This window comes from Humulus lupulus, chromosome 2, assembly GCF_963169125.1.
Source record: "Humulus lupulus chromosome 2, drHumLupu1.1, whole genome shotgun sequence".
NCBI lineage: Eukaryota > Viridiplantae > Streptophyta > Magnoliopsida > Rosales > Cannabaceae > Humulus > Humulus lupulus.
In genome coordinates, this window is record NC_084794.1 from 253,662,340 (window position 1) to 253,678,812 (window position 16,473).

At 37.1% G+C, this 16,473-nt stretch overlaps 1 non-coding gene and 1 pseudogene across 1 annotated transcript; both read right to left on the reverse strand.

Moving 5' to 3' along the window:
- Positions 1-388: 388 nt before the first annotated feature.
- On the reverse strand, positions 389-10,296 carry LOC133819206 (uncharacterized; annotated as a pseudogene).
- A 4,701-nt stretch (positions 10,297-14,997) lies between these two features.
- LOC133820565 (small nucleolar RNA R71) lies at positions 14,998-15,104 on the reverse strand. Its single transcript, XR_009886970.1, has one exon. It is a non-coding gene; the product is annotated as a small nucleolar RNA R71 (small nucleolar RNA).
- Positions 15,105-16,473: the final 1,369 nt, after the last annotated feature.

Here is a 16,473-nt window from a genome sequence, read left to right on the forward strand (position 1 = left end):
TATTTGTATTGTCATAATTTAATTGGCCATTATCAGTTATTGTTTACGTGCTCTCCTTTCACTGTTGACGAAAAACGGCGTCAACAGTTATGATAATGTATACGTCATAATTCGGGGAGCAAAAATCCTAAATAACTTTTTTATATATATATTAGTCATATTTGGTGATTACAGAATGGTTAAACCCATTCTAGTCATTGAATATTTTTGTGAAAAAATAAAATAAATTAAAATTAATAGTTTTTATTGTTAATTTCAGAAAAATATTTATCTAGATTTAGATGTAAGATTAAATTTTAAAAAATATTAATAGTTTTGATTTGGAATATAAAATGTTAAATATAATACAAATGTTACATTTTAGCTTAATATAAAATTGAAATAGAAGTGAGAAAATAAAATGATCAAAATTAAAATTTCTCTCAAAACATTCTGTTAATTAGAAAAAAAAAATAAAGAAAGGAAGAAGAAAAAGAAAGAAGCATCAGGAAGGAGATGCTACATCTCTGTCTCAAAAAAAAAGGAGAAAAGGAGATGCTACAAAAAGTGGCATAATATCCACAAAAGGACAAAATATACTTAACAAAAAAAAATTGACCAAAACTTACTCTTTTAGATTAAGTAATAGACTATGTATGCTGGATATATATTTTATAATACAGAAACAAATATTTTTGAAAAAGTTTCAATTAAAAGAAAAACATTTAAAAACTCATTTGTGAAAGAAAAAAAAAACTTAAAAAAATGCATTTTGACCAAAGGAAAAAGAAGAAGAGGAAAATGATTTACAATAATTAAGATTCAGGACTTGTGGAGGGTCTAAATCTTGGGGGCATTTTGTCCATTGCATAGTCACACTATTCATCATCTTCTCTTCATTTTCTTCCACAAATTCTTCCGCTACTTCTTCATCCTTATTACATTCGTCGTCATCATAAGTGGATTTGACCATTGACCATTGACCAGTACACAAAATTTGGCCGAATGAATCTTTATTTTTGTAGAAAAGAAGAAAGCAAAGAAAAACATGTAAATGAGAGGCTTTAAAAGGCCAAAGCTCTTAGAGAGTGTGAGGAAAACTATACAAACCTTTCACTATTCTTGAGCAAATATGGATCAAATGGGAAGAACATGTCAAGTAGTTTTTCTCTTTCCCTGTCTTTAAAATCTATGACTACTTCGGATGAAAGATAGTTATCGAATTTGAACTTGTCAGATGTAGTGAACAACCGCGCTGCTTTCGCCTGTTGTAGAAACTCAATTACTACTGTATGAAGACAAATCTGTTTTGTCAAGAAAAGTAAGTGAAATTAGATACCGTGAATGGTGCGATGAAGCTAGCTCAAGGTCGTTGACATAAAAGGACTAACAAAAATAAAGTACTTAAATCATGTTCTCATTACCTTCAAAGGGTTCAATTTGTGAGACAAGATAATGTTTAAAGCATATAGTTGTGCTTTGAACAGAGGAATAGTCATCATTGATCTCATACGGAAGCACAACACGTACATGATGGCCTATACAAAAGACACACAGTTGCATCAAGAAAAAATTTGATCAGTTTGAGTTATTAAATTAGAAAATAAAGAAATGAAAGCATAATGATTATGTAATGCAGCTCAATAATTTTACTGGTGATGCTTGGACACAGATTTTGTTAATGGAGGCTTATATTATTGTTATTATATGTATACTACTGTAAGCTGTTTTTGAGTTTGTCAGTGATGATGCTTTTTTACTGCTATAGGAAATAGAGGCGACATTACTATTAGTTACCTGGCATCCAGAATAGAAAACTCCATGCACTTTTGGGTCTATTTTGCCTTTCTGCAATTTGCAATAATCCAAACACCAGTTCACCAACCTAACACCAGATTCACAAAAAACAAATAGCATTAAATATGATACACTTCTCGTGATTTTCTTTTCATATTATACTTTTAGTAGCAACCTTTCCAGCGTATTGATGACTGAGATTCTTGACAAAAACTTTGCACGAGACAAATAACTGGCTAGATAAGCTACAGCACTCATCCTGGAATAAATAAAATTTGAAGTTAGCAACAGATCATAGAGTAATAAATTCTAGAATTTCCAAGTGACAGTTACATGGGCATTCAAGAAGAATAAAAAATTCTAGCCAGTATTTAAAGCTTTCTAGGACAAAGTTAATTACCAACCACAACTATTAATAAATATAAGTTGTACTGAGAGAGAGAATTTGGATATAGCGGGAGAAAAGAAATGGAAATCTCAGCTTGAATATGCTGAGTGCTGCAATATTGTATTTATATTCATAAAAGGACATGGTACATATTACAGCATTTCATCATAACAGAAAGAATAACAAAAAATATTCTAACAAACTGTACGAGCAAAATAATACAAAGATACGTGTGGTCCTGCACACAAAAGCAGCAATTGTGACAGCTGTAGCAATTTGTTATTAACAGCTGTAACAGAGGATTAGGATTAAATTCATTCCTTAACATCCCCTCTCAAACTTTGAGGGATATCAATCACTCCAAGTTTGCTAATAAGGAAATGAAACCGATCCTTAGTGAGAGCCTTTGTGAAACAATCGGCAACTTGGTCTGAAGAGGGCACATAGCGCACATCCAAAGTTTTCTGTAGTACTTTATCGCGAACAAAATGAACATCGAGTTCGATGTGCTTGGTTCTAGCGTGATAGACTGGGTTTGCAGCAAGTGCACTTGCTCCCATGTTGTCGCACCAGGTAATGGGAGTGGCAGGCAGTGGAAAGCCAAATTCTTGAAGCAAAGCTTGAATCCATGCTATCTCGGCAGATACTTGGACAAGTGCACGATATTCTGACTCGGTACTAGACCGAGAGACCACGGCTTGTTTCTTAGAGGACCATGAGACCAAAGTATCTCCCAAATAAACACAGTACCCTGCTATACTTTTTCTGTCATCTGGGCAGCAAGCCCAATCCGCATCGGAGAAGCCGGTGAGATGTAACTTTTCTGAAAATTTGATGTGCAAACCGTAGTGAATTGTTCCTTTGAGATACCTGAGTACCCGTTTTGCAGCGTGCCAGTGTACAGATGTGGGGGCTTGTAGAAATTGACTAAGTTTATTCACGACAAAACTCAGATCAGGCCTTGTATGTGTTAAATACTGTAGGCCACCGATTAGGCTGCGATAGGTAGTGGGATTTTCAAGCAAGGTACCATCTGTACGTGAGAGAGGTTTACCAATAGTCATGGGAGTGGGACAAGGTTTGAGATGTAGCATTCCCAACCGTGAGAGCAGCTCCTTAACATATTTAGATTGATTCAAGTAAATGCCTGTTGCATCTCGATGCACTTCAATGCCAAGGAAGAAGTGAAGTGGACCCAGATCTTTGAGAGCAAACATTGTATGAAGCCGAGAGATAAAGAGTTGAAGTTGACCAGAGTGATTTCCTGTTACAATAATATCATCCACATAAATAAGGACCATGATTATGACAGCAGCTGATCTGTAGAAAAATAGAGAAGAATCGGCCTTAGAATTCTGAAATTTCCAGCTAAGAAGAGTTGCTCTCAATCTGTCAAACCAGGCCCGCGGGGCTTGCCTTAGTCCGTAGAGCGATTTGGAGAGTTTACACACAAAATCAGGTCTGGCTTTATCCTCAAAACCAGCTGGTTGGCACATAAAAACCTCCTCTTCCAATTTGCCATTTAAAAATGCATTGTTGATATCCAATTGGCGTATCTCCCATGACTTGGACACGGCAATGGCAAGAATAATACGGACAGTGGAAGCTTTTATTACTGGACTAAATGTCTCTCCAAAATCAAACCCGGGGCGTTGAGTGAACCCCTTTGCAACCAAACGCGCCTTGAGTCGTTGAAAGGTTCCATCGGCATTTTTCTTGACTTTGAAAACCCACTTATTGCTGACTATGTTCATCCGTGGCTCCTTAGGTACAAGAGTCCGAGTCTTATTATTTTTTAGAGCTGTAATTTCTTCAACCATGGCTTGCTGCCAGCCACTATGTTGAAGTGCTTCAGTTACTGAATTCGGTTCCTCATCTGCGTAGGGCCACTGTGATTGACCAAGATACACTTTTGGCTTATATATACCAGCCTTTGCTCTAGTTATCATGGGGTGACTAGGAGCGACTGGAATAAGGGAAGGAGCAACAGCTTCGGACTGAGTATCAACCATTTCTGCAGGAGATAAACCATCAACTTGCTGACCAATAGAGTGAGGAGATACTTGAGGTGAATGATGGTGCTCGTGGGAAGCACTAGAGGATCCACTTGACTCGGGTGAGGGTGGTTCTGCAGAGGGAGAAACAGGTGGACCTTTATCACTGTGAGCTGGTTCCAATGGAGACATGGATGCCGCATGAGGTTGTGAGTGAGTGCTTGGTATTGGGTTAATACAAGCAGACCAAGATGGAACAAGGACATCAATGGTTTGTTCTGGAGCATAAGTATTCAAAAAAATAGATTTAAATGGGAAATCACTCTCATTAAAAATAACATTTCGAGAAATATACATCCTACCCATGCTACTTAGACACTTATACCCTTTGTGCACTTCACTATAGCCAAGATTAACACATCTCACGGAATGGTATTGGAATTTATGTGTTTGATAAGGTCTAAGGCAGGGATAACATGCGGCACCGAAAACTTTGAGGAAGTTATAATCAGGCTTTTTGGAGAAAAGAACCTCAAAGGGGGATTGATTTTTTAGAACAGCGGTAGGGAGCCTATTTATGAGGTAGACGGCAGTTTGAAATGAATCCCACCAATATTTCAATGGCATATGGGCCTGTGCTAAGAGTGTTAACCCCATCTCTACGATGTGCCTATGTTTTCGTTCCGCTCGTCCATTTTGAGCGGAGGTATGAGGACATGAATGACGAAATTGGATGCCATTTTCAACAACCAATTTAGCAAAGGATTGAAACTCACCTCCCCAATCCGTCTGAAGCATTTTGATTTTTCGATCAAATTGGTTCTCAACTAAGAGTTTGAATTGATTAAAAGCACCAAGAGCATCTGACTTTGCCTTAAGAGGATAAATCCAAGTATAACGGCTATAGTCATCGACAAAGTGAATATAGAAACGAAAATTTGTGTTTGACATAATCGGAGCAGGACCCCATACATCGGTGTGGATTAGATCTAAAGGGTGTTTGGCATGAGAATTGCTTAAAGGAAAGGGGAGAGCATGCGATTTGCCAAATTGACAGGCCTCACAAAAAGTTTCATTATCAGTTTTGAGAAGTTTTACATTAGCAACATTTAGAACACTATGCAAAATTTTACTGGATGGGTGGCCTAAGCGCCTATGCCACTTATCCTTCATGGAAAGGGGAAAATGCTCAGCAACAGGCTGGCTTTCTTTTGACATAACACTGGAAAAACACTGAACATGATTTGAGAAAGAGCTTTGATTGAAATGGATGAGTTGTTGGTGGGATGAAGTCTTTGGAGGTTCTCGAAATTGATAAAGTCCATCTTTAAGTTCCCCTTGCAGAACCACCTTCCTTGTGGAAATGTCCTTCACAAAACAAACATGTGGAAAAAATTCAACACAAACATTATTATCAAGTGTTAGTTTGGAAATGCTTATGAGATTCTTCTTAATATGAGGAACATGTAATAAATCTGTCAGCAACAGAGGAGATGTTGCAGTAGTATTCAAAACACCATTTCCCACATGCGCTCTATTCAACTGATTCCCATTTCCCACGGTCAAGGTCTCCTTACCATCGTACTCTGTCTTGTGAGTCATTTGGCTAGGGTCATTGGTGATGTGGTTACTCGCACCAGAATCAGCATACCACGAGTCATTTGCGACCATATCTGGAGTGGCTATGAATGCGGCAGCACCAGAATTAGAACCGTGAGGACCTCTTTGAGACAGAGATGCACCCGATGGAGTAGAACCCATAAAACTTTCATCATACCGATTGTAACAGTATGCAGCAGAGTGACCAAAACGTCCACACACTTGACAGGTAGGCTTCGAATCACCCCTTCCTCCACGGCTCCGAAAGCGACCACCACCCCGAGAGGGACCACGAGAACCACGGTTGGGTGAAAAAGAGTTTCTGCCCGAGGGGTAGGGAGGCGATTTGGTAGCAGCATGAGCCATAGGAGAGGAGGAGCCGTTGAGGATCTTAGTGCCGCCGGAGAGTGAGTTCAGTCGTTCCATTTTGCTATCAAAACTCAGAAGAATGTCTTGTAACTCAGGCCAAGACGTAGATGAGCGAGTCTCCACAATCAAAATAACAGGTAAGTATTCTGCATCAAGACCAGAGAGAACGTTAGCAACCAAATGATGATCAGGGTAGGGGTCACCTGCCAAAGCCAAAACATCTGCCCATTGCCGTTTTTGACGGAGGTAGTCTGCCATAGAAGACGATCCTTTCCTTGTCGTCTGAATTTTCGTACGGTACTCATCCATTTTAGCTCGAGAATAAGCACCATATAAGGTTTCAAGAGCACGCCAGAGGTCTGCAGCAGAGTTGCAGCCCATAACTTCAGTGGCCACGCCTTCAGTCATCGAACCATATAACCAGCCGAGTAGAAGCTGGTCAGAAACTATCCATTGCTCAAATGCCGGATTGGGTTGAGCACTACCTTCTGGAGCTCTAGCTGAGAGAGGGAGAAACTCAGCGGGCTTGACCTTTGTACCAGTTAAAAAACCTTCCAAACGATGACCACGAACCATCGGGAGTATCATAGATTTCCACATGGTAAAGTTATTGCGGTCCAACTTAACAGAAAAAGGTTGAGTAAGGGTGCTCTGCACCGGAGAAGGGGAAGAAACAAGAGAGGGTGAAGCTGAGACGGCAACCATACTGTTGGTGCCTGGATGGTGGACCGCAGCTGTTTGATTAGCAACGCTGCTATCGGAGAGAGCTGGTTGGTCACCAGAGAGCTCAGTGTTTGGCGACATGAGGCAAGACGCCGGAGAATGGCTCCTGATACCAAGAGAGAATTTGGATATAACGGGAGAAAAGAAATGGAAATCTCAGCTTGAATATGCTGAGTGCTGCAATATTGTATTTATATTCATAAAAGGACATGGTACATATTACAGCATTTCATCATAACAGAAAGAATAACAAAAAATATTCTAACAAACTGTACGAGCAAAATAATACAAAGATACGTGTGGTCCTGCACACAAAAGCAGCAATTGTGACAGCTGTAGCAATTTGTTATTAACAGCTGTAACAGAGGATTAGGATTAAATTCATTCCTTAACACTGAGTTCCCAAAAAGTTTGTAACATATACTAGCCTGGTCTATCAAGTTTTCTTGGACAACATTACATACCCTCAACTGTTAATGATATAAAGTTAAAACTGTATTGAATTTCCAAGAAGTTTATAGCATATAGACAGCTATATAAAGCTTTCTAGGACAAGAGTACTTAACCTACTCAATTATAGATAATATGAAGTTGTATTAACTCACAAAAATCAAGGGAGGGAAATGTCTTCAAATCAAAAGTTTGCAAATATATTTGGAAGAAATTAGGTGATCATCTCAGTCCAATTTACAACTCACTCATCCCAGGTTTTCCATTGTTCATGTGACATGGCAGATAGTATACTTGACAAAAGCAGGCATGTTTAAAATTCTCCAAAACCAGAACCATGTCATGTCACACCAATAATGAATATTTCATTCCAAATCTTAAGTGTTCCCAACTGATTAAAAGGAAAGAAACACAGAAGACTAAATTAAACCAAGAAATATTACCTTAAAGGTGGGGGGTGGTCAGAAGCAAAAGTATCTGTGAGCATCGTAGTGAATCTCGAGCCACAATTTTCAGGGTCAAGAACACAGGCATAGAACATTACAAACTGCAACAAAGAAAGAAATAAAACCTTGTATTTTCAGCTCATGCATCACAATAAACTACTTCTAATCACAACAAAAGAAATGAAATGAACACAATATGAAGAGAAGATATATTATAACCTGGGAAAATTTTGATCTATATGCAGTCATAACAGTCTTCTGAAATGATTGAAGTAGAGTTTCAAAGACCTACAAACACAGTTTTGAAAACAACACTAACTTTTGGGTGCTAGTCCAAGACATAAGAGGCCATAAGATCAGAGAGAAACAGAGTTTTTCGGGGGCGTTAAGAATTAAGAGATACCTCAATTAAACGGCCATTGACTTGACATGTTTTAAGATGTTCAAAGGTTACCTCCATCAAGCTATCCAATATTTCAGCACACCGATGTGACGCTGCCTTACTTTGTGGACCTAGATCTCTAAGAAGCTGCACAAAATAACTCCTTGGTTAATGTTGAGCTAGACACATGATCACAAAGTTTGTTGAACTTTTCAACAATAATAACTAATTTGCTATTGCTAGTCTGATCCCATTAGTTAGAAACCAGGAAAATTCCAAATTCTATGATTGAATTGAAGTGAAATCATTAGAATCATACCTCATCATTACTACACTCCTTCAATTCATCATCTTCTAGTTCCATCTTAAATACTCCTTTATATGAGTCATCTAGAGAGGTGTCACCACATCCAATCTGCAACTGTAATTAGAGTATGCAATAGTTATATTGTCATGTTAAAATAATAAACTCAGTTATCAAAAAATGTTTCAATCTCCTTACATCCAAATCTCTCAGCAAATCCACCACACCAGATAGAATTGTGCTTCTGAAAAGTTCACCAAATGAACTTTTCTCCAATCTCAACATATTTTCCACATAAAATGTAAAAGTCATCTGCAAGGAAAGTACATTTCACTGTGTTAGAAACTTTGAACTATATACACGATCATAAAGTAATCAAGTTATAATATTTTCAGACTTAATAATTCAATGGACTCACTTTTTCTTGAGGGGTGTAGAGTTTCTCTCTATATATTACTTTTGGCATGCTCTCTATTATTTTTGGCAATAACTTCATTGGGGTAAGAGGAGCCAAATCAATTATAACATTTAGAGTTAAATGAACCTGAGATAGAACTTGGTTCTTTCTGGCAATTCCACGTGGCTGATTCACCACATTTATGAATGAATGAGGAGGTGTGAAGTTGTGTACTAGCATATTCAAACATGAATCTCGATATTCTCCTTTAGTAGCAGCCTGCAACATTTTCAAGAAGAAACAGTACCAAGGATTATATCGTAATTTAACTGTACTATGAGATTATTCAAAGAACGATAAAAACATACCCTCCAATTCAGTTTTCTAAGTGTCCTTATTCTCTTTTCATTTATTTCTTCTTACTAATTTGAATTAAGACTTAGTTGTCAGTCAACTTTTATCTTATTGGCATTATTAACTAACAACAATTCACATGCTCTGATGTTATTTAGTTTATAAGAATTAATTAGTACAATCCTTTTTTAAAACTCTGTATAACTTATAGAACAGTACTTATTATATATATATATATTAATTTTGCACATATATGTAGTTATGCTCCAATTAAATAAGATCACTACATACCAGCAAAGTGATTAGTTCAAGCAATGCATCTGTTACATCTGGTTCATAGCTCCACAGACTCATAGAAAATATCTGAAACAACAAACAATTTGGTTTCAAACATTTAATCAAGAAAGATAAAAGGTTGAGAGATAAGAGTAGTAATGATGAGAGGTCCAGGGTATGAACCAACTAACCGAAGTAAGAAGTGAATGATGATGAACATTATCTAGGCACCTAACTGAACCGGTGAGTGCCTTCAAACTTGTCTGCCAATCACATAAACAAAATTTATTTATGACTAATTAACTTGAAAATGCTAGCTAGCTAGTTTTCTTTAAGTAGAATATATTAGATTCATATAATTATATTTATATTTATACAAGACTCACAACAAGCAAGGCAACTGCTTCAGGCTTAAGGGGTGGTCTGTAGTGCAATACAGCAACAAGTTGATTATAATTGTCAGTATCTCCCTGTTCATATCAGCAAAACCAAATCACATGTCTCACAAAGGGTAATATGTACCAATATTATATAAATACATATATAGAGAGCTTTAACTGTTCTTTCTAATTAATAGAAGAAGAAGAAGAAGAAAAAAAGGTAAAGGTAATAATATACATTTATTTAAGGATGAGCAATCATATGATATAATATGATATGATAATATGACAGAACAGAATAGAAAGAATAGGATTGGATACCCTTTTTACTGAATTAAGTGCATCTCTGACGTGATGTACCAATTGGGAGTCAGTGAAGTCAGCTTCATCAAATTTTGTGTCGTTGCTTCCATAGTCAACAGCACCCATGTTCTCTGTCCCAGACCTACTAACCCTAAATAATAATATTAATATTAATAATACTAAATAAATGAACGATGAATGAATAGAGCGAGAGGCTTTTATATGTTACTCCACACTCGTGACTCGGCTACTGCTGCCCATCGCAGATTTTTTAAATTATATAATTAAAAATTTACTCCAAAAAAAAAAAATTTAATTTTAAAATATAAATAAAAGCCAAACTAAATTAAAACTAAAAATTACAAATCAACTAATAATTCGAATAGAATCTAAAGTTTAAATAAAACTAAAATAAATATAATTCTGTATTATTTCTTTTTCTTTCTTCCAATCGATACTTGTGGATTACCTATTCAAATTAAAAAAAAATTAAAAAATTATTGGCTATAAGTGTTTTAAAATTTTGTTATATTTAATGGGGGACACTTTTATAGGCTTATAAATGTTCACACTTTTTCAGCACTTATAGTTTCTTGTATTGTTCTCATTTAGTTGGCATATGATGTAGAATTGGTTGTCCTATCATATCTTCTATCTAAAAGTGTGTATTTAAAGATTTCTTTTGATTATAACGGTTTTTTTTTATTAATTTTAACAGAATATTACATATATTTAATTAAATATACTTTTAAAATTAATTAAAAATAAATATTTATTAATTATATTAATATAATATATAATAAAATATTAGTGACATAAATAATTAACTTATTTTTTTAACAATATAAATACTTAAACTTTATTTTTTATTGTAACCGTTACTTTTTTCCTTAACAAGAAATGCGTAATTAGACAAACCTTACATATTAAAAAATATTAAGTATGCATGACTCATCTTGCTTTTTTTTTTTTATGCAAAAGTATTAATTAAACTCGTATAATCAAGTTTTTTTAACGATATCTTTCTCAATAGATAACATTGCTAAACCACTTAATCTTTCTTGGGACATAGTTGATCGAAGATAAGATTTAATCAACCTCAATTTTGAAAACTCATTTCCGCATGGGCAATAGTGATTAGAATCGTTAGCATAATCATATAAGCAATCCAAGCATTCGAGTAACTGCCATCGACTTCTTTTATATCATTCAATACAACAATTGCTATTTTTTGTTTCTTTTGGCAAATTATGTCGTTGCATTTGTAACTCATGATATAGATCATCCTTGTTAAGATCTGAAATCTACCATGATTAATTAAATTTATTATATTAGCAGAAAAACTCTTCAAACTATCTCCTTATGTAGATTTTAATTTCTCTAAGTTAACAAAAGCCCAAATTTTCTTCAAACCTCTCAGATTGTTCAAATCTAATTGTAGAAGAAAAGATATTGTTATCAGTTATATACATATAATAAAATATTTCAAATGAGTATAGATTTAGTCAAAACGGATTCAAATGAAGAAATAGCCTTGATCAACTATGTAGAGGAAATAGTTGACTTTAAAAGAGTTTACATGTGATTGTATGACCACATTGCTAGTACTCTCATTAAATTGTTTCTTTCTGCGACATGTCTGTTTTTCAATGAACACATGTTCAATTTCCATTTCACTTACTATCTTTGTAGCTTCAACCATAGCCTCCTCAAACCTAGTTTCTCTATACTTTTTGAGAAAGGAAATAAGAGTTTTCAATTCTCTAATAGTTGCATCAAATTGCATATCTTCACTTCGACGAATTTTTCTAACATTGTTCACAACAGACAATAGATCATACCAACTAATCAAGCCTAACAAATGTTGAATGGTTTTTTCGTCAATTACAAATAAAAGTAGAGGCTCAAAGAAAATGGAAATCAAACACCAAATTTTACGTGGTTCAAGCTATTAATTAATCATAGTCTATGAATCAATTGTATTGAGGATGAAGAAATTGCAAAGCTCAAGTTCTCTGAGAATTTAGCCTGCGTCTTTGCATGCACTAAAAGTTGGGGATCATTTACAAGAGATACCCTAGCCTTATTTATAGGCGGTTGAGGGGGGTTAAGCTCATTAGTGGGAGTTGATTACGATAGTATTCCCATAATGAGATTAATTATACATAAATGATGATTTCCTTCTCATAAAATAGGCTTGTGGGTCACATTAGTTATTTGGCAGGCCAAATACGAGGATGTCAAGCCCACTGCTTTATTGGGAAATGTGCTCTTTGGTACTTGTCAAGGGGTAGCTGCATGTATCCCCATGTTAGGCGGCGTCTTGGAACATACCCTTTGCCCTTTGTATGGAACCGAAAACACGATCTCTGCAACCACTAGATGTGTTAGGCATGTGTCTGTTGTCCCGAGTGCCTTTCTGGTTGACACTTGGAAAGAGCGTTCTCCTTCCGTGAAGAAGGGTCCTCGAGGTTTAATAAGTTGATCACAACCCGAGGAGCTTCGTTGGACTAATGTTGGTACTTAGAAGGCAACTCCCCGTCTAGGTTCTCGGGAGGTGGCTCTCATTGATAACCAGCCGAGCATGTTCTTCAGCAGTGATAGGAGTGACACCCACATATTATGTTCTAGGTTTCGAGGAAGGCTAAACGACAACCGATTTAGGCCACATTGTCGTATGCAGAAAATACGATCAGCAACAAGAATTCAAAATTTTGAATATTATATGTTGCTAAAGTCTCGACATCATTTTTTGTTTTGGCATCTTCATTGTAATTATTTTCCAAGTGGAGTAAAACTATTTTTATTTGAGGAGTGATAAACGAGTTTTAGGCTCGTTTATGGTTCTAGTTTTTAGGTTATTTTTCTTTAGTTAGGATTGTTTTATTTCGGATTTATGCTCGTTTGTTCTTGTTTCAGGGTAATTGATGTTAAGTGTTGCAAATATTGAAAAGGAGCGAAAATGGAATGAAATCGAGACGGATTTGTGACTTTTGGGTGTTTCTGTAAGTAGCGCTACAGCGCTACCTTGGGAGCGCCGTAGCGCTAGGAAGAATTCTTGAAGAGCTTCAGCACTGACTTAAGCGCTACAGCGCTACAACATCGGCGCTACAGCGCTGGGAAGCAGTTTTCAGGAAGATAGTTCCTGACTTTAGCGCTATAGCGCTACCAAAAGAGCGCTACAGCGCTGGTGCCTAGTTTTTTTCCCGTTTTGTTTCTGAGTTTAGCGCTACAGCGCTACAATGTTAGCGCTATAGCGCTGGGGTCGCGATTTCTGGCATAATTGGTTATTTTTTATGGGCAATTCAGTCTTTTCGAGAGGGAATTTTCAGTAGGGTTTTTGGGAGTCATATAGGCGACTGAGAGAGGCTAATCAGAGACGACGACGGCTGGAGTAAGAACACCATATTGGAGGATTCGTCCCTGAGTTTTCATCATCTTTTTCTGTCAATTTTCATGTTTGTAATTGAATTATCTTATTGCTAGAATGAAGATCATAGGCTAAATTCTCTTTTAGGGCTTTTATGTGAATCTTTTGGAAACCCTTGTTATGGTTTAATGCAAAATTGATTTTCTTCTTCATCTCTTTCAATTCCTTGCAATCTATGTTAATTGTGCGATTATTGATTGATCACCTCTAATTGCTATTTTATGAATCAAATTGAAATCTGAAAAGTGAAATTTGATATGCTTTGATTGTTTGGATGCAAATTTAATTTAGAACGAAAGTATCTAGATTATTTGTTTATTTTCTGAGTTGCGTGGCTAATGCCCTCTACATGATTCAACTTACCATAGAAATATAGGAAGTTGTCATTTAGATTGAATTTCATAAGTCTTGACCAGATTATGAATTGTTGTTGCAACTTATTTTTGAATAGGGAGAAGGGGATATAGATGTTTGCATTAGGAAATAACAGGGTGGAAAAATAGAGAATCATAATTGTCCTAATTGTGTTTTCTTTGTTAATTTGTTTAATTCTTCACTGCGCTTCGTTAGTATTTTTCTTAGTTTAAACTCTCTGATAATTGTTTAATCAAATAGAATTAAAGGATTAAATGGTTGGTAATTGATAAATCAGTCCTTGAGGACGATACTTGGTTTTTACCATTTTATTACGAACTGCGACTGTGTGCACTTGCATAGCTATAAATATCGCAACAAGTTTTTGGCGCCGTTGCCGGGGACTGAAAATTATCAATATCAGTCTAATTAATTTTTATTCTAATTTGATTTTTATTTCTCTCGTTTCTAATCTGTTTAGTTGCTTAATTTGTCTATCTCAGGTGAATTTTGGTATATGCGTGGCAGGAAAGGAAAAGCCACACTTGTTCCTCTGAATCCCGAGATCGAAAAGTCTTGCAATCAAATCAGAAAGAATAAGAGAGAGACCCAGAATTCTGTGAAGATGGCACAGAATGATGGGGATGGCAGGAATGGTATAAATCCAGGAGTTGTCCAAGGGGTTTAGGCTCAGACCAACGCTGAGAGGAGTCTGAGAGATTATGTGCTACCCACTCTGACGAGAGTACAAAATAGTATACGCCCACCAGCTGTAGAGGCCAACAACTTCGAAATCAAGCCTGCTATTTTACAAATGGTGCAGTCCTCTGTGCAATTCAATGGGTTGCCCTCTGAAGATCCTCACACCCATTTGTCCAACTTCCTGGAGTTGTGTGGAACCTTCAAATATAATGGGGTGAGTGATGACGCAATCAAGCTTAGGCTCTTCCCATTTTCTCTAAGGGACAGAGCTAAGAGTTGGCTGAATTCTCTGCAGCCAAACTCCATTGTCACTTGGAAAGATTTGGCTCAGAAATTTTTATCCAAATTCTTCCCTCTGTCAAAGGCTGCTAAACTGAGGGGAGAGATAAATAACTTTTGCCAGAATGACGGGGAGTCACTGTATGAAGCTTGGGAACGGTTTAAGGAACTCCTGAGAAGATGTCCTCATCATGGCATTGAACAGTGGATGCTAGTACAGAATTTCTACAATGGTTTATGTCCAACAACCAGAACTATTATAGATGCTGCAGCAGGTGGTACTTTTATGAGCAAGAGTGCAGCTGGTGCTTATGAGCTGCTGGAGGACATGGCTACAAACAACCATCAGTGGTCAGAGGAAAGATCATCAGGAGTTAGAAAGGTAGCTGGGGTGCATGAGCTAGATGCGATTACTGCTTTAACAGCGCAAGTAGCCTCTTTGACCAAGCAGTTGCAACAGAGTAGTATGTCTGCTAATGCGGTTCAGATGGCAGTGAGGTGTGAAATGTGTGGTGGTGCTCATTCTTTCGATCAGTGCCCTATCTGTAATAATAACACCCTAATGGATCACGCCCAAGTTCAAGCGGTGGGAAATTTTCAGAGGCCACTCAATAACCCATTCTCCAACAACTACAATCCAGGGTGGCGAAATCATCCAAATTTTTCGTGGAAGAATAATCAAGGCCAACAACCTCCGTTTCAGGGCCAATTTCAGAATAACATGTCTCAGCCACCTATGAATCAAGCTTCGTCATCACTGCAGCCTAGGCCTCAACAACCAATGCCTCAACCTGAGAGACCTAATGAACTGCAAGCTGCCCTGTTGACTCTTACTAATACACAAACTCAATTCATGACTGAGACCAGATCCTCCATTCGAAACCTTGAGACACAGGTTGGGCAGTTGGCCAATATGCTCAATAACAGACCTCAGGGAAAATTGCCTAGTAATACTGAAGTCAACCCCAAGGAGCAAGTTCAGGCAATTACTCTGAGGAGTGGAAAGCAAACAAAGCAGCCTAGACCTCCACAGGCAGTAGTTCAGAAAAAAGAGATGGGTGCACAGTCTGATTCAGAAAGGGTTACTGAAGACCATCAGAAGTCAGATCAGAGTCCCCCAGTTGTCATTGAGCAGCCAGTTAGAGTTCCATACCCTCAGAGGCTTAGAAAGACTACCCTTGATAAACAGTTTTCTAAGTTTCTTGAGGTGTTTAAAAAGCTGCACATAAACATTCCTTTTGCGGAGGCCTTGGAGCAGATGCCCAGTTATGTTAAGTTCATGAAGGAGATTCTGTCAAAGAAAAGGAGAATGGAGGACTATGAGACTGTAGCACTCACTGAAGAGTGCAGCGCTATTTTACAAAGGAAGTTACCCCAAAAGCTGAGAGATCCGGGGAGTTTCACCATACCTTGCACCATTGGCAAGTTTGAATGTAAGCACGCCTTATGTGATCTGGGGGCAAGTATCAATCTGATGCCCTTATCTGTGTTTAAAAGACTTGGTTTGGGGGAGGCAAAACCAACAACTGTCACTTTACAGCTCGCAGACCGATCGTTAACACATCCA